Here is a 20,026-nt window from a genome sequence, read left to right as displayed (position 1 = left end):
GGACTCTATTTTTGTTTATAACCAACAATTATAATTAATTTTGTGTACTTAAGAAAAGACATAGTACTATAGATTTTTCCTCCCTAGGGCCACATATATCTTTAAGTACACATAACATACAACCCAAAGGGAAGGAGATTGGAATCAAACTGGAATCAGTCAGAAAAATAGATGTGCACAAAGGCATAGAGGTTAGGAAGCTTGGTATATTCAAGGAATGCTCAGGGTTCATTAGTTTTCAGGGATGAATAATTATGGCACAGTCATGGTAGGTAAAGATAGGTGGGCAAGGGGAAAGTAGGAATAGATTCTGAAAGCCCTTGGTTGGCATACCATGACTGAGTTCATTTGTTTGTTTGTTTGTTTTTTTTAAAGATTTGATTTTTATTTGAGAGAGAGAGAGAGAAAGAGAGTGAGAGAGCATGAGCATTCAGGGAGGAGCAGAGAGAAGCAGAGTCTTTGCTGAGCAAGGATCCCAATCTTGGGCTCAACTTAGACCTTGGGATCATGACCTGAGCCAAAGGCAGATGCTTAACTGACTGAGCCACCCAGGTGCCCCAAGACTGTAGACCTTATCCCAGAAGTAAAAGCATGAACTCTATCAACAATCTCTGAAGATGGTCATGTACCTCCCATTTGAGTAGCACTCATGGATGCCTTGCTAGAGTAAGTATTCAGGCTGAATTCCTTGTTTAATAATAATATACCCTTAATTACAACATATTGTAATTTTCTGCGTATATTGTTTTAAATGTTTGTATTAAGACATCCTACTATAATATTAGGAAATAGAGGTGGTGATTTGTAAGATAAGTGGGAGAGGAACTGCTAAATCCCAAATGGATTCTGTAAAGGTCAGTTTATCTTTGCAATTCTCAAAAGGGTTAGAAATTCAAAAGCTCCTACATCCTCACGAGAAACAGTAATGATAAAGTAAAAGGCTAGACGGACCTATTATTTTAGATAGAAAAGATAGCAGGATTAACTCCATGCTCTTTTGGTTCATGACTTCCAACTTTAGAAAGGACACCAACAAAACCTCAGGCAAAGAGCACACACAGTTATCACCGAAATGTAGGTATTGAGATGTGAGTAAAAAGATCTAATTCATTTGAAAAATTATTCCTGCTTGTGTGTGGGTATACTTCTAGCTTTTAGACACATTTTCACAGTATAAGGAAAATGCTGGCCTCGGTGTATGCTTTAAGCAGGAAGTGTTCCTGTCTCTTGCATTTATGCTATTACTTAGTCATCACTAATATGGGTATGGGTTTTAAAAAGCACTTTCGGTCTGCTGTGCTAATAATTTTGTTGTTTGTGAACAAAAGAGTGAATTTTTCAGACAGTACATTTGAAGCTTAAGAGATACAGTCTTTGGCTATGAAGCCAAGGCTTTTCTTGAAAAAGCTCAGGCTCATTATTACCTAAATGCTACCTGTTCAATAGTTCCGATATGCTCAGCATTATGTAAGATGTTATGGGGGGGACACCAGAATATAATTAAAGGATAGTGAGTGGGATAGTGCCCCCACTCCCAAATTCACATCCACTGGGAGCCCCAGATTGTGACATAATTTGAAAATAGGACTTTTGCAGATATAATTAGTTAAGTTTAAATATGGTCATACTATAGTCCTAAATATTCAATGACCAGCATCTTTATAAGAGAAAGGAGACAGAGACTTGGAAGCAGAAATCCGAAGGATACACACAGAGGGGAGAAGTCCATGTAAAGACTGAGATAGAGATTGGAGTGATGTAGCTACAAACTGTGTCAAGAATGTCAAGAATTGCTGGCAATCACCAGAAGTTAGGAAGGAAACGTGCGGCAGATTATCCCTCAGAACCTCCAGATGGAACCCACCCTACTGACACCTTGATTTGGGATTTCTGGGCCACCAGACTATCAGAGGATACACTTGCAACATTTTAAGACATCCAGTTTGTAGTAATTTGCCATGTTAACCTTAGGAAACTGGTAGAGAAAGTAATCAGAATCTGCAGGATTCATGTTATAGGTCATCATGTTTATGCCAGACCGTCTGTTGTTCACTAAATACTCATAGGGAGTTCTACTCTTGCTTCACAGATGAAAGAACCAAGACTCAAAGAGGTCAATGCATCACTCTCTTAGCAAAAGATGGTCAGAGCCTTTGTTTCTTCTGTTAAGCTTATCACCTTAAATGCCTTGTGCATAAATGTATTAATCTTAAAAGTGCTGATGCTTTAGGGTTGTTCAGAGAACAACTTATGAATGGCTGGGGTATGAGAAGGCTTCCTCTATGAGGAAATGGAGCTAAGTGGAGGGCTTTGAGATTTCAGGAGAATTTGGACGATAGACAGGTCCAAAAAGCTTTTAATGGGCAAAGCTGTTCAAATTCTGAGTCCAGTTCTATGGTCTAAGCAGTCAAATGCTGATGCATCGGCTGAATTAAACCTTTTCTGTATAGGACTGCAACTATGGTGTTTCACAGATGAGGTACAGAGAAATGGTATATAATTACCTGTTCTAATTCTTATGGTCACCCTGTGGCATAGGAGTCTCCTCTCTCATAGCATGAAAAAGGAAATGAGTCTCTTAAAGCTTAATTGATTTTTCTTCAAAGTCACATAACTAGAAATTGAGGACAGGGAATTAAATCCCAGTTGTTTCTGACTCCAAAGTCCATGCATTCCGACTATGCAATAGTAGAATGATTCTTCCTCCTCCCTTCGCCATTCCTTCCCTTCTTCTCTTCCTTTGAATTTACTTAGTATTTTCAGAATAGAAACAGCACCAGTTAGAACAGAAAACTGTATAAGACACAAATCTCAGTGGGAGCACAGCATATTCACGTCTTTCTGAACATAAGAAGGTTGTAAAACCCAAATATCTGTATGCATTTGGTAGGAGGAACAAGGAATATTAATTACAACTGTGGGAATGCATGGCTTTTTGGAGGGGTCTTGCTCTTCAGCTTTGAGCAACACAAGAGTCAATGGTAATTGCTCATTTATCTCTGTCCTGCTAAGCTGACAGTTCCTGTGACACGGTTTCTGTCATCACTATTGCTATACACTTGGCTTCTGGCTGTGTGCCTGGCACATAGCATGTGGGCAGTAAATGTTTTCTTGAATGAATGATTATGTAGCATGATAGATAATCCATGTTCCTGTAGTCCTTACTGATTATTATCCTTCAAGCAGTTTATAATACACATGAAGCATCGAAGCTAAGACCCATAATTAAAATGGAGTTCTTCATGCAAACAAGTTTTACTAAAAGATTATTAAGTTATATTTAGTATTTACAGGTTTGGTAAAAATCTAATTTTCTTAAAAAAATAAATAAAATGGTCAACCTCTTTCTACTTTGATGTGATTGTCCTAAATATCAGGGTTCTCTTGCTTTCTTTTCACTTCTCTTCCAGTGTATTAGCAGTCTAGACATAACTCACAGTTAATAGGGAACACCTCAGTATACATGTATAAAAGGAAAAAAAAAAAAAGAGGAAACCTAGTTAAGAAGCCATACAACCTTTCTACTAAATCCTTAATTCTTTTTTTAATGATTAATTTATACAATCCAGAATGTAAACACATTTAGAAAGTTTTCTGATAATTTAAATCAGAGCTCATCAGAATAATTGTATTCCCATCATGTGTTTAGGAATCAGTCTTCCCAAACAGTATTGTATTAAGATAATGAGACAATATGCATATGCAAATTGCTCAAATCAAAAATTACGTTCCTGGACACATTAAACGGGAGATATTAGATATAATGATGATTTGACATACAAAATATCTTCATCTACTCAGAAAAATCATGCAAAAAGATACCACCATCACAACCTATGTTGCTTATTATCTACTGAGAAAGTGCTAGAGAAAATGAACCACAATGCCAGTGGCTTTATTTTACATTATGAAAAATATAAAGCAGTATTCTTTTTGCAATTTTGATGTGGAAAACTCCCAAATCCTTTCTTCTGCCAGTGGATCAAAATGCCAAGTGTACTGAAAGTCAATTGTGCCCTGATCCCACATGAAAGCTGCCAGGAATCAAGACAGATCCATAGGTCAGTTTCCCCTTCTCTCTCCTAACTCCTCTTCTGCAGTGTTCTGCATTATTTCTCTAGATCTCTTGTTGTAAGTTGAATCTTAGGAAACATTTCTTTGTATCAGTCTGCTTATTTACCTAAGCAGCCACCTGGTCCCCTTAGATTCTTTTGGTCTTCTGGGGGACATGGTTAACATAGAATGGCATCCCCTGGGGCATCACAAGTTGTTTCTAGGAGTGGACTGAGGCCCCCTTGGCCTTCTTCCATCCACACTGCTTTGCACAGGCTAAGGAAGAAGCCAGTTTCCTGTGGAGAAATATTTTCTCACATACAGGGGAGATGTGTCAGGAAAATGGCCTCCCAGTAACTGAAAAGAAAAGGAAGATTTTTTTTTTTTCCCAAGCTTATTTTGTTCCAGACATTGTTCAAGGACGTCAGCAAAACTCAGGAAGTAGGTATTATTATCTCTGTTTTTCAGATGAGCCGGTAATTTGCTCAAGGTCATAAAGATAAGTAGAAGGTGTAGAATTTAAACTTGAATTTATCTGTCCTCAAAACTCTTTCCACCATACGTACTGACCCAGGAATATACCTCCAGTCAGGGCAAAGCAAGCAGTTCCATATCAAGAATCTTACAATAGTTATATGACTTGGAATAAGAGAACCATAGTACTGGTGGGGAGCTTAATAATTACTTAGTCCAGTCCTCCCCTTTACAGATGAACACTGTGGCTCTAAAAGGTTGAGTGTTTCCAGTAAGGTCAGATGTTAACGAATATAATTCCCATCATCTGATCAGTTTGATATTTGCTGTTATAAACTGATTATTTGTGCATGTGCCCTGCCCCTACCCCACCCCCAAATTCATGTGGGGGAAAACTAACCACCCATGTGAAGGTATTAAAATGTGGGGCTTTTGGGAGGTGATTAGTAGGTCATAAAACAGAGCCCCCCCTGAATGCGATTAGCACCATTATAAAAGAGACCCCAAAGAGCTCCCTTTACCCTTCTGCCAAGGGAGGACAAAGAGAGAAGACCGGTGGCCATTTATGAACTAGGAAATGGGCCTTCACCAAACACAAAATCTGTTGGTGCGTGGATTTTGGATTTCCCAGACTCCAGAACTGTGAGAAATAAATTTCTGTCATTTATATATTACCCAGTTTATTGCATTTGTTATAGCTGCTTGACTGGATTGAAACACTCATCCTAATGATATTCTATCTTTCACTTGACAGTTTGGTTTACTTTGATGTCATTTATTTTTTTTTCCTTCATTTTTTTATTACCTTTTCTTATCCTCTATTTCAATTGATCATCTTCACTGATGAAAGAAACAAAAATTTGTGTTCACCAATTCTCCTATTTTCTTATCCTCTATTTCAATTGATCATCTTCACTGATGAAAGAAACAAAAATTTGTGTTCACCAATTCTCCTATTTATGACCATGTCTAATTTTCTAAGAATTCCTTAGAAAAAATGCACTTGAGATTACCATGAATTCAAATGAATGAGAACAAATATCAGAACTATTTGAAGCTTAATTCAAAATTGTGAAGTTTTCTACTTTCAACTTCTTTTGAACTGATTTTAAAATGTCATTAATGTTCTTACCACTTGCCAGTCAGCAGGTTTGCAACTTGCCAGTTTGCCTCTGCTCAAGTCTTAAAAATAAACAAACAAAAAGCAAGCAAAAAAAAAAAAGTCAATAAAATAAAATTGCATAGCTGCCTGACAGACAGACGGCTTCAGTGTTATCTTCAAGTCAATTCTGTCTGAAGATGCATTGCATTTTCCCTTGTTAGCCAATTTTCTGCCATCTTGGGAATAGTTAGCAATCTACCCATCACTATGCCTGGGCTACATAAAAATGGGAATGCTTGTAAAGGTCTTTTATTTTGCTCCCAAATGATGAGAGGAAACAAATGCTTGTTGTCTCTCTTAATGGAACTTGAGTGAGTGATATTAAAAATGGAATACAGTTAAGGATATATTCAAATATATCTCACAGGGAATTATAAAAATCTTATTCTCCATTTTGATACTGGTTTTTTGAAAAGGGTTTTTGTTTTGATATTTTACCTCAGTGCATTTATCGCTCACTCTGAACATTCTTGCTGACCTGGGATTGCATTTGGAGAAATTAAAAACAGGCAGAACACATTCCAGAGATAGAAGTGTTATGAACACCTTGCACAAAAGTTAGTTCCAAATTGGAAAATAAAGTCCAAATCCATAGTCATCACTGTTTGTCACCTTACTATGTGACTCGGTGTCTCCTTTTCAATGGATAGGGAGAAGTCCTACAGCCAACTGTGGTGGTTCCTATAGAACACCACTGTGTTCTCCAGTACAGGTGGAATTGGGAAGAGATGAGTAGAAGTTGAAGAGCAGGGAGACAGGAGTTATGGCAAGGCTGAGGTCATATCAATAAGAAATACGTCTGATTCATCATTAAATAATGACTTTTATGAAGCATTGGCTTAGATCAATTGTCCTAGAAGCAAAGCCCAAGATGAGAATTTTTTTGTAGAAGTGATGTATTTGGGGGAGAAATAGATGAAAAAAGCAGAATAGGTAAGGGGTAGACGCTAAGAAGTGATGTGGTCTTCACTAGGGATTGGCTTTAAGCTGATCTTATAAGGAGCTCTGGTCCTGCAGCATCTAGTAGAGTGGCCACTAGCCACATATAGCAGTCAGGTGCTGGAGATGTGGTTAACTTGAGCTGAGATGTGCTGCAAATGTAAAATATATACCAGGTCATGGATACAGTACAAAAGAAAAGTAAAATATGTCATGGATAGTTTTTTATTGATTACAGGTTGAAATAATATAATTGTGGATTAACTAAAGTATATTATTACAAATCACACCCATTTGGTTTTACTTTTTAAATGTTTTTTTTTTAACTCTAACTCTTATTTATTTATTCATGAGAGACACACATAGAGAGAGAGAGAAGCAGAGACACAGGCAGAGGGAGAAGCAGGCTCCATGCAGGGACCCCAAAGTGGGGCTTGATCCCGGGTCTCCAGGATCAGGCCCTGGGTTGAAGGCGGCGCTAAACCGCTGAGCCACCTGGGCTGCCCAATTGGTTTTACTTTTTAAATCTGACTACCAGAAAATTTGTCGTATATGGTTTGCATTTACTTCTACTGTATAACACTGCTGTGGAATGATAATCTGGATTTATTTTAGTCTAGAAAGTCTGATACAGTCATGTAATACCTTCATCCTTGCTTCCTTCTTTCTCCCTCTTGAAGCTTAATTCAAAATTTCCTTTATTTCCTCCCAAATTCCCTAACCACAAATGTTACTGAACACCTAGCAAGGCAGGATTGTTTTCCAGCTTTCTTCCACAAGTGACACACAGGCCTGTGATCTCATCATTCAAACACCCAGGCAAACATATCCATAAATGCACTACACTAAGCACGACTACAAAATGCTCCTGACAGCTTGGTGGTGGGAAGAGATATTGGCAGCAGCTCTTCAAAATAAGCAGCTTATCCAAAGTCCAAAAACACATTATCAACTGACTTCCAAATGCTACCATTTTTTCATCTGCAGGCCCATTTTGTTGATGGTGGGTGAGTTATTGTTGCAGGATATTTAAACAAAAAGGACCTCACCACATTCCGTTTCTGAAGCAATGTGATTTGCAGGCATCCAGAGGACACTTAAATATTCAGTAACAGCAGCCAAAAGCCAAATGATATACTGTAAAATTCATATTTATGTTATATCACATTACACTGCAATTTATACCACCATTTCTACCCCAGACTCATTTCTCAGGAATGTGTGAAATACGTTGGTGCATGCTCATTTTCTAGAAGTGCTTGATAACTGTACTAAATTCTTGCTGGAAACTTTTTATGACATAGGCTCATCTTCATCATTATCACCACCGTGTCACCACTGATAATGTTTTGCAACTTTTGTTGCAAATCTGTATTAGGTAAATGTAGGATACTTAAATCTGTATTAGGTATCATAGATGATTTATAATGTTGGACACTTGCATAAAAAGACAAACATTCATGTGGCAAATAAAATCAATAGTTTAGTCATTTTCTATCTACTTTGGCAAATTTTAGCTCAAAAGAATTGGAGGATAGGGAGCAATTCTAGAATATGACCTAACAGCATAGAATACTGGGCAAATCTTACTCCTTTGTCTTTTCTTGCAATTTCCTTGTATTTTAAAAGGCAGGCTCAACAGCCAGTCCTGCAGCATGACATACAGAGTAGGCAGCCAAAACCCCATTGTTAGTGACGGTAAATACAACAGTGGATACAGTGGCGGAGCAGGGAGGGACAGGATACAGTGCAATGATTTCTAGGTATATTAGGTATCTGAGAATTAATGAATATTTAGTAGGCCTACTAATATTTGATCTAGCAAGTATTAATAGTGCCTTGGTTTTAACATTTGGAACTAACAGTAATTTATCTAATCTCTGTGTCAGATTATAATTAATTTTTTTCAACAAAGGATGGAAGCCGTACCCCAGCCAAATAACAAAATGTTATTTGTATATGCAAAACAGTTAATTATGTGATGCAATTAAACTAGTATCTCAAGAGCAATCTGAAAAGAAGAATATCATTGTAAAAATGACTTCAACAAAAATTTAAAATATAGAGCTTATCTTTGCTGTGATTTTGAGGGAAAATATGCAAAATAGACCAAAAAATTAATCTTCAGTGTTTAATGTTTATTGTTTCCAAAAACTCAGCTCTCTGAGGGCAGGGCATATTTCCCAAGCATATCACTCTCTGGACATTAGCTCTTCGAATCTTTTTGAGTACTATTTTGCTAGTAATTTCTTGAACTAGAACCTTCCACTTGACTCTAATTTAATAAAACAATAAGCTCTCACATGTCACATGTCAGATCTTTTCCTCAAATAATCTCAAAGGACCTTCCTAACAACCATATTACCTTTTACAGAAATCCCTAGATATAAAGTAGCTCATATTTGGGAGCGACATATCTAAATGCCAAATACATTTTCCAGAGACAGAAAAGCCAGTGACTTAACCCAAGTCTCAGATGAGCTCAAGTATAAAATTCTGATTTTCATACCCCTGTATGATATTCTACTTCACTGTGACCACACTGTCCCCCATGAAGTTTAGTAAATTAATGATCAGAGCTTAATAAATTAAGTTCAGGGGGACAATGACAAACATTAGAACAGGACTAGCTTTTGGCCATTTTGTGGAAGAAATCATGGCTACTAGAGAGTACTTCCAGTTGGTATAATGAAATAGTCTTCTCATAAGTTAAAAATACTATGTTCTTCCAGTCAGTTCAGTTCAATTAAGTATGTACTGACCCTTTGCTATGTAGCCAAAACTGCACTAAGTTATGTTCTCAGGATACTGAGCTCATACTCCAAGATGAAAGTTCAATATGTATTTGTTTCAGCTCATCTACCTTAGAATATAGCAAATTTCCATTATTTGTGTTAACTGGTGTTATGTCAGTGCATCAGAATGGCTAGTAAGGATGGCCAAAACAGTGACTTTATATATTATTTTGAAAGATTACCTACCCTTCCAGTGGGGAAGAGTGATGAGCCAACAGAGTAATGGTTAGCCTTTCTCAAGGCATGTACACAGCTTCTATTATTATGGGATAGAAAGTTATAGGTAAATAGGTAGATATCTTAGGATACTTGGAAATGCATATCCACAGGGGTCCACAGTTGTCTGCATAAGACTCATGGGAACGTTTACACATCTGAAACACTGATGATTGGAAATGTTACTTTAACGAAGAATATTATAGCTATATGGGAAGGATTTCCAGATGCTTTTACTCCCATATCTGAAACGAGAACTCCATAATTGTTGACCAGTAAAACAAAACACACACACACAAAACAGAATATGACTGAGAATTGTATCCAAATTTCACTTAATGTTTTACCCTTCTATGCATGTCACTTGAGGCATCCTTGATGAATTGATGGCCATGCTTGCTCAGCTCCTCACCATCTCAGATCTATTTCCAATCTAATGCCCTAGTCCTCTCATTAAGAGGCAGACCTAATCATGGGACCCATAGGTCCTTATGTAAAGACCCATTACCTATGAGTAGCATACAAAAGCCAACTTATTCTGAAAACCTATTCCCAACTGTCAATTGTATTGATTGATACTATACTTTTTACATTTCCATGAAAACACAATACCTTGCAAAATTGTAGGTATTCCTGAAAGAATACCTTTCTTTCAGGAGGGTTACTCTTACTTTATCTGTCTGAGGAATGTATATGAACTTCCTGGTTAGCCATCTATACTATACTAGGAACATAACTGTATACTCTATAGAACTCTATACTAGGAACATAAATCCTTGCTTTTTTTTTCAGAAATACACATTCTGTATTTACATTATTAATTTCAATTATTTAAAGTTGCTTTAATTTAATTATTTACAAACTAGTAGCCATTGTTAACATATGAATTATCACATAGCAAGTACTTGGGCATTTTGGATGCTCTTAAATGTGTGTTCGTTTGCCTCCCTCTCTATTTTCATCTTATTTTATTTTTCCTTCCCTTCTCTTATATTCATCTGTTTTGTTTCTTAAATTCCACATGAGTCAAATCATATGCTATTTGTCTTTCTCTTACTGACTTATTTCACTTAGTAAAATACCCTCTAGTTCCATCTATAGGAAACAAAGTGAGGGTTGCTGGAAGGGAGGTGGGTGGAGGGATGGGGTTATTGAGTGATGGGCATTAAGAGGCCACTTGATGTAATGAGGATTGGGTATTTATGCAACTGATGGATCACTAAATTCTACCTCTGAAACTAAAAATACAGTATATGTTAGCTAAACTGAATTTAAATACAATTTTAAAAAATATATGTTGATCTGAACTAATTGTATTTAGCTTCATTATCTTTCTCTTTTATAAATCACCGATCAAAGAATACTCTCCTTTATGCAGATACTTAACAGGGAAAATATACACCATTGTTTCAGAAACTGATTATGCAGATTGACTCTCATACTAAGAAATTAGAAAATTAACTCGGCACCACTGCTGTGGGACTTAAATTATAAAACTAGTTATATTTTGGAAACTTTGAAAATCTGCCAAAAGAGAAAATTATGAGATTGATTCTGTAAATGATGCTGTTCAAAGTTAAGCTACTTCTCTAATGGATTTGTTAGAGAGGAGTTTTTTTTTTTGTCCCAGACATATCTTTTGTTTTCTTACTTTTGATCAGTAGGTATCCTTTGTTTCATCCTGGAGTGAATAATTCCACCTGCAGAAAAATGTAAACCTATAATCATTTGTAAAAGGCAAACACAGTCCTCGATTAAGTAAATCAATCATAAATAGTCTCAATACTTCAAATAACACAACCTCATCCCACACTTCTTATTTTCTTGAGTATTGTTCCTAAAATAACAAATATGAGTGATGGAGGGAGAGACTAAATTCCTTTTTTTAAAGATTGTCCTGAAGTGAGGCACTTTCCCCACATAGAACACATTTATTCGTTAATTTGGCTTTGAAGTGATGATACACACAGGAAAGTGCATATAGCATAAGTGTAAAGCTTAATACGTTTTTACAAATGTAACACACAATGTACTAACCCAGAGAAGCCCCCCTCATGCCTCTTTCTAATCATGATCTTTCTTTCACCGCAGGGGAGCCATTATCCAGACTTTTAACATCATGGATTACTTTGCCTCTTTTTGTACTTTATGTAAATTGCATTTGAGATAGGTACTTTTTTTCTTTCTGGCTTGTTTCCCCTCAATACTATATTTGTGAGTGGCTATATTTTGTTCATTCTCATTGCTATATAGTATTGCATTGTGTGAATATACCATCATTTATTTATCCATTCAACTGTTGATAAGCCTTTGGGTAGTTTCCAGGTTGGCTTTATGAATACTGCTGCTATGAATATTCATGTGAATGTCTTTTAGTGAACATATGCATGCATTTTTCCAAATGCTAAACCGACCTTATATTCCTGGAATAAACCACACGTTTCGTGATATATTATCCTATTTATATGTTGCTGGGTCTGATTTTCTAGGATTGGATTTAGGATCACTGCATTTATGTGGCTGAAAGAAATTAGTTGGTAATTTTCCTTTCCTTTAATATCCTTGTGAAGTTTTGGTGTTGGATTTCCCTGGGTCTTACAAAGGAGCTGGAAAGTATTCCTTCTTTTTCTTACTTGCTGGATAAATTCGTTCAATATTAGTGTTATTTCTTCCTTGAATCTTCAGAAGAACTGACTTTGAGGCCATGTGGGTTTGGGTTTTTCTTTCTGGAATTGTTTTTAATAACAGATTCAAATTCTTGATTTAGATTTAGATGAGATTAAGATTTTCAGTTTCCTTTTCTGTTAACTTTGTATCAGGATTGATGTCATTCATCAATTGTGGAAAATGTTTGGTGATTATCTCTTTATTTCTAATTTCTACCATCATGTTCATTCTCTTTTCTTCCTCTGAGACTCCATTTACACAACTATCAGACTCATTGAATATGTGGGACGTGTCTCTCACCCTTTTTCCCCTGCTTCTGTCTGTGCATCAGTTTTGTATTTTTCATTTATCTGTTTTTCTATTAACTAATCATGCTATGTCCAATTTATTGTTAAATCCACCTTAAAGTTCCTAATTTCAGGTATTTACTTTTTGGTTCAAAAATGTCCATTTGTTTTTTATAGGTTTCAGTTTTGGGTTGCAATTTTCCATCCTCTTATCTCTCTTTTTTCATTTTTTTTTTTTGTCTATCCCGTGAGCATATTTTTCATAATTATTTTCATATATTTCATAATCTTCTCCTGCTAATTCATATATTTCATAATCTTCTCCTGCTAATTCCAATATCCATGGGTCTTGTTCTATTGACTATTTTTTAAATTGTTGATTACAATTCACATAGTCTTGTACTTTTTCAAGTTTAGTGTTTTGATTGTGTAAAAAAGAACCACAGACTCCAGATTATGTAATAGTCAGCCAGACGGGTTTAACACTGTGCTCTGTTAGGCAGAAAGAATGTGGGGCTGACAACCTCAATATAAATCAGGTTACATTTTGGTAAAGAGATCTTTGATTGCCTCTATTTCTAAGGCAGGAGATTTTCTGTCAGGGCCAAGTCTGGATTTCACCTCCTCGCTTGCACACTGATACTCTCTGGTGTTTTCTAAAGACCAGGATGCTCCTTTGCCATTTAGAATGCTTAGGCTTATTTCTTTAGTTTTCTGTATAGCTTCAGGAATCAGAAATTTTAGAAGCAAGTCCACAATAGTATAAGAGGTCTCTCCATGTATATATTCTTTCTCACTTTAACTCTATATAACTGGTGAAAGATCTGCTGTCTTCTCTTCCCTAGGAAGGTCCCCCTGCCTGAAATGTGCCACACATCTCAATTCCTAACCTGCACTCAAACCTAGTAAATGTCACTAGAGCAAAAATGACTAGGATCTTCAGGTCACCTCTGCTGGTCTCTCCTCTCTGGACTTCTATTCCACTAGCCCTCATTTTCTTACAACCCTTGATGCTTTAAAATATAAGCAATGTAATATATACATATATATATTATATATATAATATATATATAATAAGTAATTTTTAAAACAGAAAGATAATTAAATTTTATTAAATAATTAAATTTTATCATTTTATTGGGAGTTGATTTCATCATAATTTTTTGGATGATCATTAATCAATGTATGAAACCATGCCTTCCTTTTTTTTTTTATTTTTTATTTTTTTTTATTTTTTATTGGTGTTCAATTTACTAACATACAGAATAACCCCAAGTGCCCGTCACCCATTCACTCCCACCCCCCGCCCTCCTCCCCTTCCAACATCCCTAGTTCATTTCCCAGAGTTAGCAGTCTTTACGTTCTGTCTCCCTTTCTGATATTTCCCACACATTTCTTCCCCCTTCCCTTATATTCCCTTTCACTATTATTTATATTCCCCAAATGAATGAGAACATATAATGTTTGTCCTTCTCCGACTGGCTTACTTCACTCAGCATAATACCCTCCAGTTCCATCCACGGTGAAGCAAATGGTGGGTATTTGTCATTTCTAATAGCTGAGTAATATTCCATTGTATACATAAACCACATCTTCTTTATCCATTCATCTTTCGTTGGACACCGAGGCTCCTTCCACAGTTTGGCTATCGTGGCCATTGCTGCTATAAACATCGGGGTGCAGGTGTCCCGGCGTTTCACTTGCATCTGTATCTTTGGGGTAAATCCCCAGCAGTGCAATTGCTGGGTCGTAGGGCAGGTATATTTTTAACTGTTTGAGGAACCTCCACACAGTTTTCCAGAGTGGCTGCACCAGTTCACATTCCCACCAACAGTGTATGAGGGTTCCCTTTTCTCCACATCCTCTCCAACATTTGTTGTTTCCTGCCTTGTTAATTTTCCCCATTCTCACTGGTGTGAGGTGGTATCTCATTGTGGTTTTGATTTGTATTTCCCTGATGGCAAGTGATGCAGAGCATTTTCTCATGTGCATGTTGGCCATGTCTATGTCTTCCTCTGTGAGATTTCTGTTCATGTCTTTTGCCCATTTCATGATTGGATTGTTTGTTTCTTTGGTGTTGAGTTTAATAAGTTCTTTATAGATCTTGGAAACTAGCCCTTTATCTGATATGTCATTTGCAAATATCTTCTCCCATTCTGTAGGTTGTCTTTGAGTTTTGTTGACTGTATCCTTTGCTGTGCAAAAGCTTCTTATCTTGATGAAGTCCCAATAGTTCTTTTTTGCTTTTGTTTCTTTTGCCTTCGTGGATGTATCTTGCAAGAAGTTACTATGGCCGAGTTCAAAAAGGGTGTTGCCTGTGTTCTTCTCTAGGATTTTGATGGAATCTTGTCTCACATTTAGATCTTTCATCCATTTTGAGTTTATCTTTGTGTATGGTGAAAGAGAGTGGTCTAGTTTCATTCTTCTGCATGTGGATGTCCAATTTTCCCAGCACCATTTATTGAAGAGACTGTCTTTCTTCCAATGGATAGCCTTTCCTCCTTTATCGAATATTAGTTGCCCATAAAGTTCAGGGTCCACTTCTGGATTCTCTATTCTGTTCCACTGATCTATGTGTCTGTTTTTGTGCCAGTACCACACTGTCTTGATGACCACAGCTTTGTAGTACAACCTGAAATCTGGCATTGTGATGCCCCCAGCAATGGTTTTCTTTTTTAAAATTCCCCTGGCTATTTGGGGTCTTTTCTGATTCCACACAAATCTTAAAATAATTTGTTCTAACTCTCTGAAGAAAGTCCATGGTATTTTGATAGGGATTGCATTAAACGTGTATATTACCCTGGGTAACATTGACATTTTCACAATATTAATTCTGCCAATCCATGAGCATGGAATATTTTTCCATCTCTTTGTGTCTTCCTCAATTTCTTTCAGAAGTGTTCTATAGTGGGAACATTCCTCGACATCTTAAAAGCCATCTATGAAAAGCCCACAGCAAATATCATTCTCAATGGGGAAGCACTGGGAGCCTTTCCCCTAAGATCAGGAACAAGACAGGGATGTCCACTCTCACCACTGCTGTTCAACATAGTACTGGAAGTCCTAGCCTCAGCAATCAGACAACAAAAAGACATTAAAGGCATTCAAATTGGCAAAGAAGAAGTCAAACTCTCCCTCTTCGCTGATGACATGATACTCTACATAGAAAACCCAAAAGTCTCCACCCCAAGATTGCTAGAACTCATACAGCAATTCGGTAGCGTGTCAGGATACCAAATCAATGCCCAGAAGTCAGTGGCATTTCTATACACTAACAATGAGACTGAAGAAAGAGAAATTAAGGAGTCAATCCCATTTACAATTGCACCCAAAAGCATAAGATACCTAGGAATAAACCTAACCAAAGATGTAAAGGATCTATACCCTCAAAACCATGCCTTCCTTTTTAATACATAAGCTACAATATTGTCTGATAGATTTCATTACTAAACATTCCTAAGGAGAAGATAGCTCCCCCAAATGCTGATTTAACCCATTCAGTTGTTTTAACATAAGTTTCATTTTTTTTTAATAGTGGGGAATAGGCAACTATGCCAGTAAATGGTACTGTCTACATTCAGATAAAAATAATGTAAACTCTGAGATTTATTTTATTTTATTTTAAAGATTTTATTTATTTATTCATGAGAGACTACAGAAAGAGGCAGAGACACAGGCAGAGGAAGAAGCAGGCTCCCTGCAGAGAGCCAGATGTGGGACTTGAACCCAGGACTCCAGGATCATGCCCTGGGCCAAAGGCAGACACTTAACAGCTGAGCCACCTGGGCATCCCAACTCTGAGATTTATATATAAAAGATGATAAAAGGAGGATGCCAGGGTGGCTCAGTGATTGAACATCTAACTTAGGCTTAGGTCATGATCCCAGGATCCTGGGATCGAGTCCCGCATTGGACTCCCCACAGGGAGTCTGCTTCTCCCTCTGCCTATGTCTCTGCCTCTCTGTATGTGTCTCATGAATAAATAAAATCTTTTTAAAAAGATGATAAAAGCTATATCCTAGCATATAAAAATCTGGGATTCTAAAGCTCTGGCAAATATAAGGGAAGAAAATAAATTTGTTTTTTTTTCTTTTTGAATTTTAGAACTTAGTGGTAGGCTGGTGTATATGGAGTTTCTGTTTTGAAACATAAAAACATGATTTTCCCACTATATTCAGTAAAGATCTTCCTTTCCAAAATGTGTTTTGAATAATGACATTAATCAGAAAGAAGAAAGACTTCAAGGAATGGTGTAATTAAATAAAACACAAACATAAGACAAAATGAAAAAAGGCTGTCTATTCCTATGAACAACTAGAGAAAAGTTGTAAAAGATAAAAGTTCTTGTAATTTTGAGTTCTCTTATTTGCCCTCATTTTCTTATCCTTCTTCATCTTCATTTCCCTTTATCAGTATTTTCCAAATTTACTCCATTTTGTCTTACTTTTACTTCTGTCTTCCACCAATATCAGGAATGTTGTGCATCAAGAATTATTAGAATTATTTGCTTCCATATTTCTCCCCTTTTAAAAGAGGCTCTATTCAGTGACTTGACTTCTGGCTCGTTTGATTTTGTCAATGTCTTCTCTGAGTTCCCCTTGTATTCAGTTGACATAGAAATAGAGCAACCTTCTTTCATCAAAATAAGATACATCATGGAATTTATCTTATTGTCTACATCTGGGATTTTTTGTGGTCATATAATGCTACATGCCAGTATTCATTTCTTATTTGCACAGTTTGCATGGTTGTGAGTGGATAACAAATGATAAGAATCAAATTTGTAGGACTTTGGCAATGAATTCTGTCCTCATCAAGACCTTTCATATTGTACAAGTCATGTTCTACAGGAAAGAAATGTTTATAGTGAAGAATGAAGTGCATTTATGATAATATTAACTTGCTTGTATCATGTCTCAGACACATGAACTTTTGTCATTAGCATTGATTGGAAAACTTGGATTGGAGCTATTTGTATGCTTATCCAGTTGTGGATTGTTTCTTAAATAGACATTGGAATTAAGAACTTCAGAGGCCAAATGAGTTACCTTCAGAAATAATTTCCTGCCTCCTTCTTGAAGAGAACAAAAACATAGATGAATTATGTTGCTTTGTGTAGTTGATTTTGTGAGACCATCAGAATCCATAAAGCTCAGTACAGAACCTAACTATAAGTCAGGCTCATTTATGAACACTGATAACAAAAATAAAGAAAATATGAGAACCAAATCCACCAATTACAAAATTATAATTAATACGAAGTATGATTCCTCATAAAAACTATAATGGTTAACATTTATTGACTGCTTAATATGTACCAGGTACAGTGCTACCCAATTTACGTGTATTAACACATTGTACCTGTTGAATAATCAAAATACCATATTATGATTATTATCATTTTTAACTGAGAAAATTTGGCACAGAGAGATTAAGTTGCTTCACCAGGTCACATTCTCTCATTCTTAATCTACAGAGACAGAAATTAGCTCAAAGCTAAATACATAGGCAAAAAGAAAAAAAATTAAACATATTTAAGAAATCATGGGTTAATATATACAATATATCATGGGTTAATATATATAAATATAAAAATATAATAAAAATCAATAAAAGAGCCCAGGGATAATCAGGCAAATATGAACAAGTAGGCCAGCTGAGGTGGCTTGGCGGTTTAGTGCCACCTTCAGCCCAGGGCATGATCCTGGAGACCCCGGATCAAGTCCCACATCGGGCCCCCTGCATGAAGCCTGCTTCTCCCTCTGCCTGTGTCTCTGCCTCTCTCTCTATGTGTCTCTAATGAATAAATAATAAATAAAATCTTTAAAAAATATGAACAAGTAATTCACAGAAAGAGAAAAACACACCAATAAATACATGAACCTATACCTAAATTCACTAGCATTCAGAGAAACATAAATTGATAACAAATTATTAGTTCTCATTCATTAAATTGGAAAAAAATCATAAGCATTGTTAATGTTTATATTGATAAGAATGTGAAGAAACAAGATATTTTCATTTACTTATGGTGGAATATTAAGTTTGTTAAGCATTCAAAAGGAATGCTAGTTAGTACTATTACTAACTAGGTTAGTACTAGTAGTGAAATTTAATATTTGATGAATCCAGTATTTTAAGGATTCAGGTTTTTTTAACAACACATGTCTAGAAATGTGCCATAGGAATATTTTCAATGCCTAAATAGCACAACTAAGATTTGTTATTACAGATTCATTTTAGAAGTAATTCTTGGGACAGAAACACTTATCCATAAAGAAACGTTTTTTGAAATATATATTAGAAAAAAATGATTTATTTCAACCCAGCTGGACCAATCGGCTATATGCTATGTTTCCATCAGGGACTACAAAGAAATGGAGATTTACCTCATGTGGGGATTTCTATCCCTGGCTATTCTCAGGCTTGAAGTCCATTCCTTTCTTTGATGTTTTGGAATTAGACTAAGGTTATGCAAATCATCTAACTTCGAAACAATGTTCTGATATTTTTTTCATTCTTTTGTTAGGACTGTGTCAGTGCCAGATTTTGTGTTGGTTGCCAGTGATTCAAGATTGAACAATGTACAGACAGTCCCACCTTTAAGGCATTATATGATCAAGACCTTGATTCACACATAAAAGCTTCCCCCCAAATGGGGTAATCATTCCTAAAAGAGAGAAAGTGGAGGAATAAAGCCTTCACCGAAATATTATAACCATGAGACCAGAATATGAAGGAATTCCTGTCCTGTGCTAGAATATTTTAGAGAAAATGAATTTGTCATCAATAAATTTTCAAAGTATTTTTTAAAAATAAAATCTACATTTCCAGTTTATTTAAGGTTTTTAGCACAGCAGGAAGCATTAGGGTCACTTTCCCACATGGCAGCAATTATCTGAATTTCAATGATTAATGCACTCTTTAGAATAAGAATGTACGCGCCGTTTTTTTTTTTGTTTGTTTGTTTGTTTGTTTTTGCAGAATTTTCACTTCTAGATGATTATTCTCTTTTCCCGTCTTCCACATACACATATCATATTTATATATATGTCTTTTTACCATGCTCCTTGTCTAAAGAATGTTCTTGCATCTTACCAGCCAGTTTACTTTCTACCATCACCTCTTGGGCTCCTGCAGATTTTTATATTTTGTCACTCTTGTCCTAGATGGCAGAGTTAAAAAAATAGCCTGGATAACTTTAGATGATACAACAGATTAGAAAAAGATTTCTCCACGTTAATCACTTTTGCAAGAGGAGAAAATGCATTAGCTACAATTAGAGTTACAATATCAAAATATCTGTGTTTCACATCTTAATCTAATTGTGAACTTCATAAAAAATTAATAAAAAGTTATCATAAAATAAGTTCTTAGAAGAATCCATTTCTTCAGGTTTTAATACTGTATGTTCTCCTGTGGGCTTTTTCCTT

General features: G+C 36.0%; 1 long non-coding RNA gene across 5 annotated transcripts in view; it reads left to right on the top strand.

Moving 5' to 3' along the window:
- Positions 1-19,362, top strand: part of LOC119865342 — a 50,482-nt gene extending 31,120 nt beyond the window's left edge. For all 5 annotated transcript variants that reach the window (XR_005376824.1, XR_005376825.1, XR_005376827.1 and 2 more), the window contains one exon: positions 19,123-19,362. This is a non-coding gene — a long non-coding RNA (uncharacterized LOC119865342). The remainder of the gene's footprint in view (positions 1-19,122) is intronic.
- The last annotated feature ends 664 nt before the right edge of the window (positions 19,363-20,026 follow it).

The sequence above is a fragment of the Canis lupus genome, chromosome 23 (genome assembly GCF_011100685.1).
Source record: "Canis lupus familiaris isolate Mischka breed German Shepherd chromosome 23, alternate assembly UU_Cfam_GSD_1.0, whole genome shotgun sequence".
NCBI classification, from domain to species: domain Eukaryota; kingdom Metazoa; phylum Chordata; class Mammalia; order Carnivora; family Canidae; genus Canis; species Canis lupus.
This window is presented reverse-complemented; position numbering and strand designations above follow the sequence as displayed.